This window comes from Pseudorca crassidens, chromosome 13 (assembly GCF_039906515.1).
Source record: "Pseudorca crassidens isolate mPseCra1 chromosome 13, mPseCra1.hap1, whole genome shotgun sequence".
Taxonomy (NCBI): domain Eukaryota; kingdom Metazoa; phylum Chordata; class Mammalia; order Artiodactyla; family Delphinidae; genus Pseudorca; species Pseudorca crassidens.
Window position 1 is genome coordinate 21,548,472 of NC_090308.1, and position 15,157 is coordinate 21,563,628.

General features: G+C 41.0%; 1 protein-coding gene across 8 annotated transcripts in view; it reads left to right on the forward strand.

The window, feature by feature from the left end:
- HIVEP2 (HIVEP zinc finger 2) overlaps positions 1–15,157 on the forward strand; it is a 193,004-nt gene that overhangs the window by 40,730 nt on the left and 137,117 nt on the right. For 5 of the 8 annotated variants that reach the window (XM_067701902.1, XM_067701900.1, XM_067701897.1 and 2 more), the window contains exon 2: positions 5,438–5,512. The exons of 2 other annotated variants lie outside the window; for them this stretch is intronic. The gene's annotated coding sequence lies outside the window, so the exon portion shown is untranslated. Of the gene's footprint in view, positions 1–5,434; positions 5,513–15,157 lie in introns of all 8 variants that reach the window. One more of the 8 variants, XM_067701898.1, reaches the window with a different exon arrangement.

The window sequence follows — 15,157 nt, forward strand, 5'->3', positions numbered from 1 at the left end:
TCTTTCTTTTTTTTTTTTTTTTTGCGGTATGCAGGGCTCTCACTGTTGTGGCCTCTCCTGTTGCGGAGCACAGGCTCCGGATGCGCAGGCTCAGCGGCCATGGCTCACGGGCCCAGCCGCTCCGCGGCATGTGGGATCCTCCCGGACCGGGTCACGAACCTGTGTCCCCGGCATCGACAGGCGGACTCTCAACCACTGCGCCACCAGGGAAGCCCCTAGCTATTTTTGAAAAATAAATTTCTATGAGCTCTTTACATATTATAAATATTAATTCTTTTTTTTTTTTTTTTTAGTGTCAACAACTTTTATTACCACTTACATATTTCATAGGAAAGGGAATGTAGCAATCAAGTCAGAGTGGTGTAAAAACGCAGGTCGGCCCGTGTTCCTCCATTGACACCCGGGGCAGGCTCTCCGCGACATCAGGCACAGCAGCTGCACTTGTCCGAGGCCCCTTTGCAGACGCAGCCCTGGGCACACTTGGCGCAGCCCACGGGGCAGCAGGAGCAGCAGCTCTTCTTGCAGGAGGTGCATCTGCAGGCTTTGCAGCTGCAGGAGCCAGCACAGCTGCAGGAGCCGCCAGTGGGGCAGGAGCACTTGGGGTCCATCTGGAGGAGAAGTGAGGCCCGAGGTCCAAAGCAAGGGGTAAAGCCGCTTCATGGGTCCGGTGGGGACCGTGTATATAAATATTAATTCTTATTACTTTTACTTGGTTCTAATATTTCTCAATGGGATTTAATTTTGTTTTGTTATTTTGTAAGTTTAACAATTTTAGCTTAGTTTTATCTGGTGTATCTATTTCTGATTAGTATTTGATGAATGCTTTCAAAGTTTTTTAAAAATTATAGTCATAAAGGTAGTGCAGTTCTCTGCTTATTATTCATGTTGCTTCTTGGTCTACTGTCAAGTGTATTGGATTCTTAAAGACATGTATATTCTAAAATCATGGAATGATCAAGCCAGAGGGAAATCATCAGCTTATATTTTTAATATTTGGAGGATCTAACAAATAATATTTCCCATATCTACAGATAAATGTAGATTTCCAGATGAGAGTTTAGAAAGTAGATGAAAATTACATTTAAGACCTGAATACAGTGAAGCTGGTTGGTAAATTAAGAAATATATTTAACTTCAGGGTTTAATAACAAAAAGTTGTATCATGTTTATAAAACACTTTAAAAACACTGTTTGAAAATCAATTTTTCCATGTGTTTTTGAGCATTTATGACACTGCTTTCCAGTGTCCTAATTTTAAAATTTAAATATAATTTCAGAAATGTGGCTTCAAATCATTGGTCATTTGCAAAAATAACTTTAGTGGCCTCTTATTGATTATCTAAACTGTGTCTTGTTGTTGGTTTTCTTCTTCTGAGGCTCAGATTCTATTATGTAACTGGGGTATACTTTTGGAATTTATAAAGCACTTCAACATTTTTTTTTATTGGTTTAATTGATCTTATAATCATTTAAAAATAACCTCAGTTACCTGATAAATATTTAGTTTATTGGTAATAGTTGAGCAGTTTTATTTCTCAACTGATTTAGAAATAGGTGTCCAATATATCTTCCAGTATTTCATTACAGGGAGGAAGAATTTAAAAAGCTAATGAAAGGTTGTTTCCTTTAAGTAATTTTAGAAGAGAAATTGCTATATCAAAAATATAAATGGGGCTTCCCTGGTGGCGCAGTGGTGGAGAGTCTGCCTGCCGATGCAGGGGACACGGGTTCGTGCCCCGGTCTGGAAGGATCCCACTTGCCGCGGAGCGGCTGGGCCCGTGAGCCATGGCCGCTGAGCCTGCGCGTCCGGAGCCTGTGCTTCTCTCGGCAACGGGAGAGGCCACAACAGTGAGAGGCCCGCATACCGCAAAAAAACAAACAACAAAAAAAGGGTAAACAAAATCATCAAAACAGTAGTTAGGTTGGTTTTAATACATCACAGAGAAGGAGGAGTCATTCCAGTTGTGTGCTTATGACATATCAGCATACTCTTACCCTGGGTCAATAGATATGATAATCACAGTTTGCTCATGGTTACTGAACTGATAAATTATGGTGTGGGATGTGAAATTGAACCAATTCAATTAGGAAGGCTCAGAATGAAGTTTGAGGCAAGTTAGGATTGACAGATGAGAACAAATGAATAATAAACTATTCTTACAGACTATTATAGGTTCGGTTTTACATTTTTAATATCTTCAGTATTGGTAAAGATGTTCTTGCATGTGGGACTTTTTCTTCTGAGGGGTAAAAAAGGGCAATTTATCTTCTTTGATCACATGATCAATTTCATTGAGCTGCTTTATTTTCACTCAGAAAGCGGATAGGAACTAATATCCATAATGTGTTACTGTTTAGACCAAAGTATGCTAAAGGGAAATTTGTCAGTTCTGATAGTGTTTGGAATGGAGTATGACATTCATCTCTGATTCTGCACCTACCGTATTTTCTCATAGGTTTTATTTTTTCATTTCAAGTTTGCTGTCCCATTGCTCATGCTGAACAACAGACTTACAGAATCGTATCTAATATATTATTGAAGGAAAGTATATGTGACACTGCGAACTTTTGACTCTCGTATTGTTTTCAAATGTTATTTACTAAGTTTTCCATGAAATGATTTTTAAGGAGAATCAAAGGGATTCTCTGGCATAAAAAGGATTGATAAATCATATTTGGGAATGATGTTATAATGATTTCCATTATAACAAATGGAAAACAAAACAAATGGAAAACAAAAGAACATGTGTCTTCAAACTCATCTACTTCCTACTCATCTATTTCCTACTTCCTCATTTGGAGGTTCTTGTCAAATACACTAGTTGAAATCCAGGCAGGGCGAATTGATATTGTAAGTCTTAAAAGTACAAGAAGCTCATGTTTTGTATTGATACAAGCTCTTGTATTTATATTTAGTCTTCAGTGAGTGAGCTTGTACATCTTGCTCAGTTTTTGTCTCTGTCCTCATTCCCCAATGCCAGGCCGCCATTCTGTCTCCTTATAATATAACAAAATGACCAATCAGTGTTAGGACACTTTGAGTGAAAGAGATGCTCAGAGACTCATTTAAGCAGCAAATTTTCACAGAGATGTGGTTTAGTTTTGGCTATCGTTTACTTTATTTTGGTGGAATAATCAGCAAGAAAACAAGAGAGGAGTGAAATAGATGCAAGAGAGGAATATTGTGGACTTTAAGAAGGCATTGTTGGTTGATAACTCTTTCTTGAAAAACGAGCCCCAAAGTGTGCCCCCATAGTGGCGATTTCTTTTGTTTTGTTCTCTTAATTGATATCGGATAGTCAGAATCAGTATGGGAATAAAAGGGAATCACTTGAGTCATCTGCCTGAGTAGGGAGACTCCATATAAGTGAAGTCTCTGAGTCTAGATACTCTATACAAAGGAAGCACTATGTTTTATTTCAGAATTTCTTGAATTTACTCTTGACAAGAATGCCCCCGAGCCTGTAAATTATTATCATTGTTGTTACTAAGTGGCATAGACGAGAGACTGAACTTAGTAAATAATCATTTAAATTATATATTCAATCAACAGCAAGGGCACATCTATTAAAAGTGTTTTCTGGGGCTTCCCTGGTGGCACAGTGTTGAGAATCTGCCTGCCAATGCAGGGGACACGGGTTTGAGCCCTGGTCTGGGAAGATCCCACATGCCGCGGAGCAACTAGGCCCATGAGCCACAATTACTGAGCCTGCGCGTCTGGAGCCTGTGCTCCGCAACAAGAGAGGCCACGATAGTGCGAGGCCCGCGCACCGCAATGAAGAGTGGCCCCCACTTGCCGCAACTAGAGAAAGCCCTCGCACAGAAACAAAGACCCAACACGGCCATAAATAAAATAAATAAATAAAATTAAAAAAAAAAAAGAATGATCCATGCTTTTAAAAAAAAAAGTGTTTCCTGACATGAAAAAATATTATATTTTCACATCATTGTTTGCATTGCCTTCAAAGGATGATTACAGCATTTGTTCAGGGTATAGTTTTTATGGTTCAACAGCCCAAAGTCTTAAATCTTGTGCCTGGGTAGATTTTGTGTTGTACAGTAGTAATTCTGTAAATTATTTACAATAAAGGGAAAACACTGGAGAAAAGATCTGTCTGTGTACTGCTCCCAGTTTTACAACAAGGGAATACTGTTAAAGTTCCAAAGTAGCTTCAGTAGTTCAGTAGCTGAGCTATTCCATCCCCCTCCCCCCTCTCCAACATCCTGTTTCATCACAAATATTTATCATTATATTCATTGGTTCTCCACCCGCCTTGTGGGCTGTTGTGCTTGCTGTCACCCGGCCAAGAGGCTGGGGAATGCCTATCCACAAACAGCATGGGGTGTCTGGCTAGGGTGCTCACCAGGTCCTGTAACTGGCTAACACTGAATTGTCGTCACTGTTGTGCCATTGAAATCCATGTAGAGTCAGCCTATTTAAATAATTACCAGAATCACCAATAGCAGGCATGTTGCTGCTAGTCATAGTGAAAATATACATACTATTTGTGGTGAGAAAAAAACTGAAGTCTACAGCATTTGGAGATGTCATTCTGATGTGTTATGGAAGCATTAAAATTAAAGAAAAAGAAAAATGACTATTTAAACAAAATTACTGCCTAAAAACACTAGTCTGTTTGACTGCTTGGTTAACAGTTTAAAAGACTTGTCTGGTTTTCCTGAAAAGTCCATTTAGTATTAACTGGCTACTCACTTTTAAAATATTAAATGTAAACTAACACAAAATACAATACGATAGATAATAACATACATAGCATACCGCGGCATATCCCGCTTGTTTCAGAAGGGATGGATTTTTTTGAAGAGTATTGGCCAGGAATTTTGTAGACTGGAGTTATGGGTTTTGGGGAAGAAGACCAGAGAAGGTGCCCTTCTCATTGCATTATATTATGGGATGTGTCCTGTCAACATAACTGATCACCGTGATATTAACCTTGATCACTTGGTTAAGGTAGAGTCTGCTAGGGTTTCCACTGTAAAGTTACTACTTTTCTCTTTCCATGTTCTGTTCATTGGAAGTCAGCCCACACTTAAAGGGAGAATAATTAAGCTTTACCCCTTGGAGGGAGGGAGTATCTACATGATTTATTTATTTTGGTATGGACTCATAAATATTTATTCTTTTATTCTTTCGGTTATCATCCAGTGCTAATCACTCTTTATTTTGTTGCTCATAAGCTTATTTTAAACTTTTTAAATTGTATTTTGCTTAGCCATCTGGTATTCTGTGTAGCTTGGTGCCTCACGCATCACCCGTCTTTTTGGCCTGTCCCACCTCCACGTGTTTATGTTCTTTCTTCAAACCAAGAGATTTGGTTTTGCAGCTTTGGTTAGCACTTAAGGTCATTTTCATAGTCAAGTCTTAATGTATGCGCTGTGGGAGGAGAAGTCATAACACAAAACTTCTTGTCAGCAGATTGGCGAACTTACCTGAGAAATTGAGACTCAAGATTGTGAGAATGTGTGACTAGGACCGAAAGCAGATTTCCAGGTAGGAAATCAAAATGATTTTCTTTAACTCCTTTGCACTTGACTTTGTAGAACTCAAATCACCATTTCTTGTGAGATGCAAAATTCCAAAAGGAGGGGTGGCATAAATATTGGGGTTGCATTAGCAAATCACGTTGTGTTCCTCTTTTAGATTCTTTTTAAGATTCTTTTATTTGATTTTTAAACAGTAAGGTAATAGCTGAGCTTTGAAATGAAACCCAAGGGGAGCTTGCAGAAGTCTATCTGTATTTGCAAAATTATTATAGATATGATTTTGAACGTTGAGGCCTATTGAGAAGTACCCATCAGAGTACAAAATAATATTCGGATTTTTCATGTCAGAGAACAGCTGTGGTTACAGGATGTTTTATGTATTTCACAGAATATTTACTAAATACGGATTGATTTCTATTTGGCATTTCTCATCAACTCCCTTAAGATGTGATAAGGTCATAAACTCTGTTAGAAAGGAGGGGCTCAGGGAGAGGAAGCTCCCAGATTGCATATGTGCTCGAGTTTCTGCATACTAATGTTACCAAAACAAGCATCAGTTTGCCACTGTGGCAGTCTTACAAAGAGTAAGTTAAAAAAAAAATCGAGCTCATGTGAACACGAAGACAAGCAACTGAAAATCTGGAATACAACTAGAGTTAACATCATGCAGTGATTCTTACCTTTGCTGTTGGAAGTATAAAAGCAGCGTGATCCCTCCAGCTAAATTACAGAGATTTCAACTCCATGGGAACATGAAGAACCTATCTGTCAGAGGGTGTGTGTACACAAATGCTTTCAAAGCACGGGGGTGGGAATGAGTTTGGGGCGGGCACGGTGGCCGGGGCACAGAGACCAACCCTCCAAGTCTTGCCCACGCATTTTTATGTCTGTATTATAATAAGGCCTTTGTGCAAGGAGGCTAGATAGAACTTCATGTCTGCTGCCTTCTGGACTTTTACATGATCTAGCTGCCATCACCCACCTCCCTTGTCTCTTCAGAAAGGAGGCAAGAAAAGGCAATTAAAGAATACTGCGGGGAGGGAGATGCTCCTCCCCGTTTTGCTTTTTGGAATGTCAACAGAGTTATGGCTTTTCTGTGTGTTTCTAGGGGTAGTTGGCTGCTTCTGTCCACCGTCTTTTTCTAGGGAGAGGCTTTGAATTGCAGTCTTCACGTAGTGGGGGGCTCCTGAAAGCTGTAATCAGCTTCCTCCTTTGTGGGGAGGAGTGCTTTCTGGTGGTCATCTGGTGTCCTGCCTTCTACTTAAGGCCCCGGGGATGGCGTGGAGTGATTGGTGAATGAAGTATCCCTGCCCACCATTACTTGGCCTCTGTCTCAACTCTGAAACTTCAAGTCCCTTATCGAACTTGTGCCTCACAGCCACGCTCATCTCCGTCAATCCCACCAATCCTTTGGTTAGTTTCTTCACTTGAAGAGATAACTTCACAACCCGACTATTTATTATTTGTCCATGTCCCTGTCCTGTATTTTGGGAATGACAGAAAAGTCTGGAAAATGTTTATTTTTGCTGTACTTCAGTTTAGCTGATCCGTGGGATAAATCAGATGTCCTGCTCTGTCTTGGTTAGCTCTGAGAATAATCTCTAATAAGTCTTAGACCATTTTTGTACCACTTAAAATTTGAGGTTGAGTTTGGATGGCTCTCTGCACCAGGTTCAGAGATACAAATCTTTACTCTTTTCCTTTCACTCCTAAAGGTTATGCATGCCCAACCTCATGGATGGCTCTGTGGTGGTAGAAGGAAATTATTGATGAAAGGCCTGAGGATTTTATGTGCCTGGGGGCATAATAGCTAAATGTTTTCAACTTACACTTTGGGCCACACTCATCATTTCTTCACCCAAAGAAATGATCTATTTCCCCCATTGTTTCTGCTTGAAACATTCTTTCTGGCTTTACTCTTAAAAATAAATGATCTGCAACTAAGATGACATACACCCACATACCATCAGTTTCATTTATTAATTAATTTATGACTTTACTATTTTTGATTTACTTTTGTGTGCTGGCCTGAGCAGCCGAAACACAACTGGTAAGTGTCTGAGCTAATGTTCTAGAAGTAAAGTGCAGACTGCAAAATATTGCAATGCATTGAAATGGGCTGTAAGAGAAAATACACAAAGCCTAGCTGTGACATAACAGGGAATCAAGTTCTGCTGGGGGACTTGATAGAGGAGTAAATTCTAGAGCTGCATCTCGCAAGCTGCATTGCAGTCTGTCTAGAAGGCAGCACAAGGAAAGGCATTCTAGGAAGACAGAGCCCTGGCATGCAAAGAACCAAAGACATAAAACCAACAAGTAAATCTTCATATGGCTGGATTACAGGGTATAGGGAGAGGATGGATGTCACGAGGGAAGGATCTGGAATGCTCGGCAGGAACCAGGTCAGGGAAGGTATGCCATGCTTTATGTTGGAGCTTTATCCTATAGGCAAGGAGGAGAGACACGTTCAGATTTGCGTTTTACCAGGAGCTCTCAGGCCGCAAAATTAGAGAATGAATTAGCGGGACCCAAGCCTACACTGGAAGACATAGTTTGCAGACAGTTACAGTAATCTTCAAAAGAAACAACTGGAGGCCTGAACTCATGCTGGGATATTCAGAATAGTGAGCACAGGATGGATTTGCAAGTCTGGGAAACAGTACTAGTGACTGAGTCAGTGTGAAGGATGAGGGAAAGAGAAGGCAGTTCTCAGGACTCTAGCTGGACCACAAGGTGAAGAGGGATGACATTGCCCGGGATGAGAAATACAGGAAGATGAGCAGGCCTTTGAGAAAAGCAGTGACCTGCATTTTAAACTTGTTCTATCTATCGTCATGTGTGGTCTATGGAAGGATCGCTGGTTTGGGGATCAGAAAGAACCTGAGTTTCAATTTTACTTCTCCAATTTATCACCTGTGTAGTTTTAGGTAAGTTACGTAACCTCTGGGGTCCTTAAGTTTCCTGGTCTGTTAAGTGGGCGCTAGTAGTTACTAGCTTGAAGCCCATTGGTGAGGGAGAAGAGAGATAATCTATGTAAAGCTCCTGACTCAAAGCCAGTTTTTAAATAAAGGGCAGATTCTTATCTCTGCTGTGGTCTGTAGGCAGATCTTGAAACCTGGAGCCTAGAGGGGAGGCTGAAAATGCAGTCTTCAGATTCAAAAGCATAGGGAAGAACAGAATTTATCAGGGGCCAAGGCAGCCTGCCCATTCATTCGTCCAGAATCAGTTGTTCAGAGCTGGTGTGTGTCAAGTTCTGTGCAAGAACTAGGGAAGTTAAGACGAAAAAGACTGTCTCTGGCCTCAAGGATCTTAGAGCCTATAAGGGTGACACAGGGAAGGGAATCAAGAGTGTTTTGAATAAGAAGAGGATCAGGGCAAATCAATATATCCAGATTTTAAAAGTTGTGTAGGGCTTCCCTGGTGGCGCGGTGGTTGAGAACCTGCCTGCTAATGCAGGGGACACGGGTTCGAGCCCTGGTCTGGGAGGATTCCCACATGCCGCGGAGCAACTAGGCCTGTGAGCCACAACTACTGAGCCTGCGCGTCTGGAGCCTGTGCTCCGCAACAAGAGGGGCCGTGATACTGAGAGGCCCGTGCACCGTGATGAAGAGTGGCCCCCGCTCGCCGCAGCTAGAGAAACGCACAGAAACGAAGACCCAACACAGCCAAAAAAGTTGTGTAACATAACATATATTCATAAAAGACATATACAGTTGGATGAATTTTCATGAACTAAAGAGCAGATCAAAAAACAGGACATTATTAGCATTCCAAGAGCACTTCTCTTGTCTTTTTCCAGCACAAGGGTAACTATCATATAGATTTTGCCAACTTTTGTACCTTACATGTATGGAATCATACCATACGCTGTGTTCTCTTTTGTTTCTGGCTTCTTTCACTTACCAATACGTTAGCAAGATTCATTCATGTTTCGGGATGTAACAATCATTGTCGTATGGAATCCCACTGTATGAATTTACTACAATTTATTCATTCTGCTATTAATGAATTTGGGTTTTGTTTTTGGCTATTACAGATAATGCTTGTGTGAATATCTTAGTACATATCTGTTGGGTGTATTCCTAGGGGTGGAATTGCTGGATCTCAGGGCTTGTACATATTTAGTGTTAGTAGTTAACAACCACACACTTTTTCAAAGTGGATGTGCCAATTTATACTCCTTTCAACAATACCTGAGCGTCCTAATTGCCCCCACCCTGCTGTGGTATTTTCATCTTTCTCATTTTGACCATTTTCATGGTTATGTAGTGGTATAGACTTGTAGTATTAGTTTTCATTTCTCTGATGATTAATGAAGTTGAGCCCCTTTTCATAAGTTTTTGGCTGTTTTATGCTCTCTTTTATAAAGTGCCTGTTGAAATATTTTGTTCACTTTTCTATTGAACTTTCTGCCTTTTTGAAGCATCAATTTTAAACAATGAGAATTATTTACAAAGGACCTACCAAGAGCTATTCTAGCAGGGGGATCAGAGGAGAGGACAGTAGAGTCATACTTTTGCCCTCATAATCTTGACCAGTCTTTCCAAAAGGATGGCTGGGCACAGGAGGAGTGAGATGATTGACAGATAGAGGTGGGACCCAGAGAGCATTTTTGCATAGATGTGAACCTATGTATGTGTGCTACCAATATAGAGCCACTGGAGAGGGAAAGGTGGTTGATGTAAAGGAAAGGTGATCATTGATTGAGCAGAATGCTGGAGCAGCCAGAGTGCTCTTAACTCCAGGAAGGGCTGATTGGGGCAGAAGGAGGGGAGGATAGGGAGGTGTGCTACTAAGTTTATGGGCAGAAACTGTACGTGGATGAAATTTTTCCTTGACAAACTCATTATTTTATTTTACTTAAAATTTATTATTTATTACTATTTTTATTTTATATACAATTTCTAAAGGTTATACTCCATTTACAGTTGTTACAAAATATTGTATTGTACAGTACATTCTTGTAGCCTATCTTACACCCAGTAGTTTGTACCTTACATTTTTTTTTTTTTTCTTGTGGTACGCGGGCTTCTCACTGTTGTGGCCTCTCCCGTTACGGAGCACAGGCTCCAGACGCGCAGGCTCAGCGGCCATGGCTCACGGGCCCAGCCGCTCCGCGGCATGTGGGATCTTCCCGGACCGGGGCACGAACCCGCGTCCCCTGCATCGGCAGGCGGACTCTCAACCACTGTGCCACCAGGGAAGCCCTGTACCTTACATTTTACTTACGGTTTTTGTGAAGGAGAAGGCAAAGCCACTTGTCCGTAAAAGTTGGATAATACTGAAGAAAATGGGGACCATTTGGAGCTGCCTCTAGAAGCATGGTGATAATAATGCTCACCTGACCTGCAGAGGGCTCAGCAGAAGTAGCCTCCACAGTTGATGGTCCTCAGCCACTCCGAGGAGGTGATGCAGGACCTGGAGGGCCAGTGATCTAAAAGTGGTTTTGTGGATGAGTATGCTGAAGGCCAAGGTGGCAGAGGGTGCTGGCAAGGATAAGGGAGAAGTTGGTTCCCAGCAGGATCTAGACAGGATCGGGAAAGGAGCCTGGAAGAGGAGCGGGGGAAGAGGAAGGAGCTGGGGAAGAGAGAGATAGGCTGGGGAGGAAGAGGTCCTGAAGTATTGGAGGAGAGGGGCTGAGGAACTGAGTGTCTCTGTGAGGCTGGAAAACAATAGCCCGGGAATGGGACAGGTTAGGTGACGTGATGAGATTGACTAGACTACCTGTCCTATCCCTGTAAGGTGTTGTGGAAAATGATCAAACAATTAAGCAAAGAACCTCTCAAAGGGGGTCACATTTTGAGTTTTAGTTTATCTTCATTGTTAGTTAATAAACATTTTTCATTAAATGAAGACTTCTGAAGAAGTTTCATTGGAGTATTGTCCCCCCTCATATCAGTCATTGGTCCTTAGTTGGTTCAATAAAGTTGGTTTTAGATAATGAAGGCAAATATAGGGACCCAAATGTCAGGTTTTACCCTTAAGTAAAATGCTGAAAATGAAGATCTGTTGCATCAGCAACTTCCACTGAAACAGGGTGGGCCTGTCACTTTAAGCACTTACATTGGGAGTCTTCATTTGATCCATTTGGAGTCCTCATTTAATCCAACACTCATTTGTTGTGTTTCCTCATTGCTACACATGGAAATTAATAGACTGTGCTAAAATCTTTGGTTTAAATTTAGTACATAAGATGCATATTGTGTGATGTTCTCAGCTGAAGTCTTGAGAGTGAAGTTTACATTTTCCTAAAACTAGCAAATATTGCATTGCTAAATGAAAAAGGCTTCAGTAGAAGAACTGTATCAAGGAACTGGCAGATTGCACATCCTATGATGTATCCCAGTATGTGTACGATTTACCAGGTAGCTTGCTGAAAATGTAGATTTGGGGCCTGTCCATGGAGGTAATGATGTGGGTTGTCTGCAGACTCAACTTTGAGAGACTTATAGACAAGTGTCTAGTTTTGGAAGATTGCTACAGTACTGGGCACCACCCTAAGTCCTTGTGACAAAGAAACAAAATAAACAACAAGAAAGGAAAAAGTAGAAAGTAGAAAAAGTAAAGTAGAAAAGAAAAAGCTAAGGAGAAAATAAGATTGATGAGGGCAAGAAAAGAGACAAGAATTTAAGTCCTGAAGAAATCCCTCTACAAATTTCTGTTTCAAAAGGCAGATTTCAAAGGATGATAGAATCACAACGATTTTAAGATTGCAAGTGAAAAACAATGTGAAGTATGCAAGGTTACATGGGAAAAAATATCAAAAGATACTGTCCATGAAGAGCCAAAGTGGTTATAAATTCAAACTTCAAGTATCAAAATTAAAATGTAACGGTAAGTTTTATTTTTCCAACAACTTTTAAAATTGTAATGTGATGGGTATATTACTTGGGATAAGTTTTGGTCATAGAACAGGATTGTTATTATAAACAAATTGGATTATTTTATTTTTCTCCTGAATATCAGATCATGCCAGTGAGTTATCGAGGCAACCTTCAATGTCCAAGATGATTAGCACTGCTGCCTAGGGTTGTTGTAAAGATTAAATGAGATTTGAACTCTGGATGTCAGAATTCCTGGGTTCAAATTATTGCCCTGCCACTAACTAGCTTTATACCTTTGGGCAAGTTAAGGCGGCTTAGTTTCTTCATTGGTGAAATAGGATAATAATAGTGCCTACCTGTAGCAATGTTGCCAAAAATAAATAAGTTAGTAAATGTAAAGCATTTGGAAAAGTGCAGGCCACGTGGCAGACATTCAACAAATGTTACTCTGAAACATAACATCTATTGTCATTCTCTGTAAAAGCACGTACATTTTTTTAAATGATTATTCAAAATAGGGACATACATATGATTTTATAAAGTTATACTTATCTTGAGCCTTAGTCAATTAAATTATTGAATACCTACTCCTAAGACACTCCAAGCTCTGCTGTGACAAGTAAAACATGGCCCCATCCCCCCGGACACTCGAGCCGTGGTAAGTTATCCTGTTAACTTGGTTTTCTGGGGTAGATATTATGCTATGTTGGGGAATAGCATAGATGTTAATTGAAACTATGTTTTGAAGCACAAGTAAAAGATAGTGCATGAAGGACAGAAGGGGATGCTAATAATAGATCATAGCTTGATGTATTTCTAAGCATAGCAGATCACCCAAGAAAAGATGTTGGTATTCTTCCAGAGCTAGATATAGTAAAATGGATGCAACAGAGATAATATCAGAAAAACTGGATATTCAAGTGCTAAGTCTGCTATTTCCTGATTATGTGACTGTAGGCAATTGATTTGACCTATGTCTCCGTTTCTTCACCTGAGAAACAGGCCCATAGCCACTTTGCTGAGTAGCTTGTTTAAATGAGCCAATGTTTGTGAAGATGTTTTATGAGCTACGAGATGTTAGGCATTTGTATGTTTTTTTCCATGATTTATATTCTATAAGGCTTGCGGATTTCTGAAGATCCATGGCTCAGAAATGAGTACTTAGAATAATGTAGTTTTAATAGGATTACAGAGAACTTTATTATTCTCTGTAGAATTACCTGTAGATCAATAATAGATGGGTAACTTGTGGCAGAAATCAGAGCCCCCAAAAAGTCGCAGCTGGAAGGTGAAACAGGACAGAGAGGTATGCGGCTGACCTAAGGAAACAGTTCATAAGCTGTGGAATAGGAACTGAACCGGAAGATTCTCCCCTCCGCTGTCCACACCATTCCTTGACTATTTCTCAACTGAGTGGAAGGAGTACAGGCTTTGAAGTCAGACCTGAGTTAAAATCCCTGCTCCGTCACTTACTAGCTGTGACTCAGGCAAGTTATGAAACCTCTGTGAGTCTCACATCCCTCATCTGCAGAGGGGTAGAATCACTTGCCTGGTAGAGTTGTGGGCACTAGAGATCACGTCTGCAAGCTACCTGCCCAACAGCTAGCTGATATGTTATTTTTCTCATGATTATATACTGCCAAATTTCAAGGCAACTTGAATTACACACTTGTTGAATAGGAATACTAAGGCAACTAATAATAGCAACTGTTTAACTGAAGGGTTCCATGTGCCAGGCACAAGTCCAAGTACACTACACCTATGAGTATTTATTTAATCTCCAAAACAGCCTGATGATGGAGGTATTACTGTTATGGCCACTGAGGCTCCAGGAGTGTAACTAACGTGTCCAAGGTCACCCAGCAACTTTATGGTGGAGCAGGTTTCCAAACCTGGCCGCTTGTGACTCCGGATCCCACTTTCCTAGTTACTGGATTATTCCTGTTCCTCCCTGGCCAGTTTAGGGATGTGGGACAGAGAATGAAAGGACTAGTTGTTTTACGAGAACTGTTTTTTGAGTAGGGTGAGTATTTGCTTTCGGAATCTTCATTCGGGTAGACGGTATTGGAAGGGGCCAGCGCTTACCCATCATGTAACTTTTGAGTATGTTATGAAGCCTTGTAGAGCTACCTTCCTTCTTTGTACAGTTTTATACTTGTCAGGATTGTAGTGAGCATTTAAACGGTGGATGATAACTGGAGGGCACAGTCCTGGCAGCCATCTCCAGTTCTAATCTCTGCTCCCCACTCCCTTCTTAAGTAGCAGGCTGGCACTGAGGACAGAGCCTTGGGGAATGCCTGCTTTCTTTTTCCACTTTAAACCAATGGGGTTCTCTGTTATTCAGCACTCCCATGTTTTAAACCAATGGTGTTATATCACAGGATTCTGCAACTGATCCCCTTGAAAGGGCATTAAAATATTTGCTCACATACCTTCTCATTGATCTGTTACGTACTTCCAATCAACTGCCTTAGGTGAAGATGGGCACATCATGTCGGTCTTTTCATTGATTTGCATCCTGTGTCTGGATATGTGCACTCAGAGCACAGTCCCTTTAAGAACCACTAGCCCTCAGCAAAAATAACCTAGAGCAGCTCAGGTTACTGCCAGGCTCCAAAGACTCTTCAGGGGGTCAGGTTGCTTATTTCTCTAGCACCTACCTCAGCAGGAATGTAGGAAGAAGTTTTATTTATGCCAGCAGAGGGGGTCTGGGTGGATCTGTGCACTGGAGTCCCCACCTCTAGCCAGGAGCCCTCACCTCTGACTTTTTCTGGACGTGCCCCCTATTTCATGGTAGGAAGGTTTTTGGTTGGGCCACTTAAGTGGCA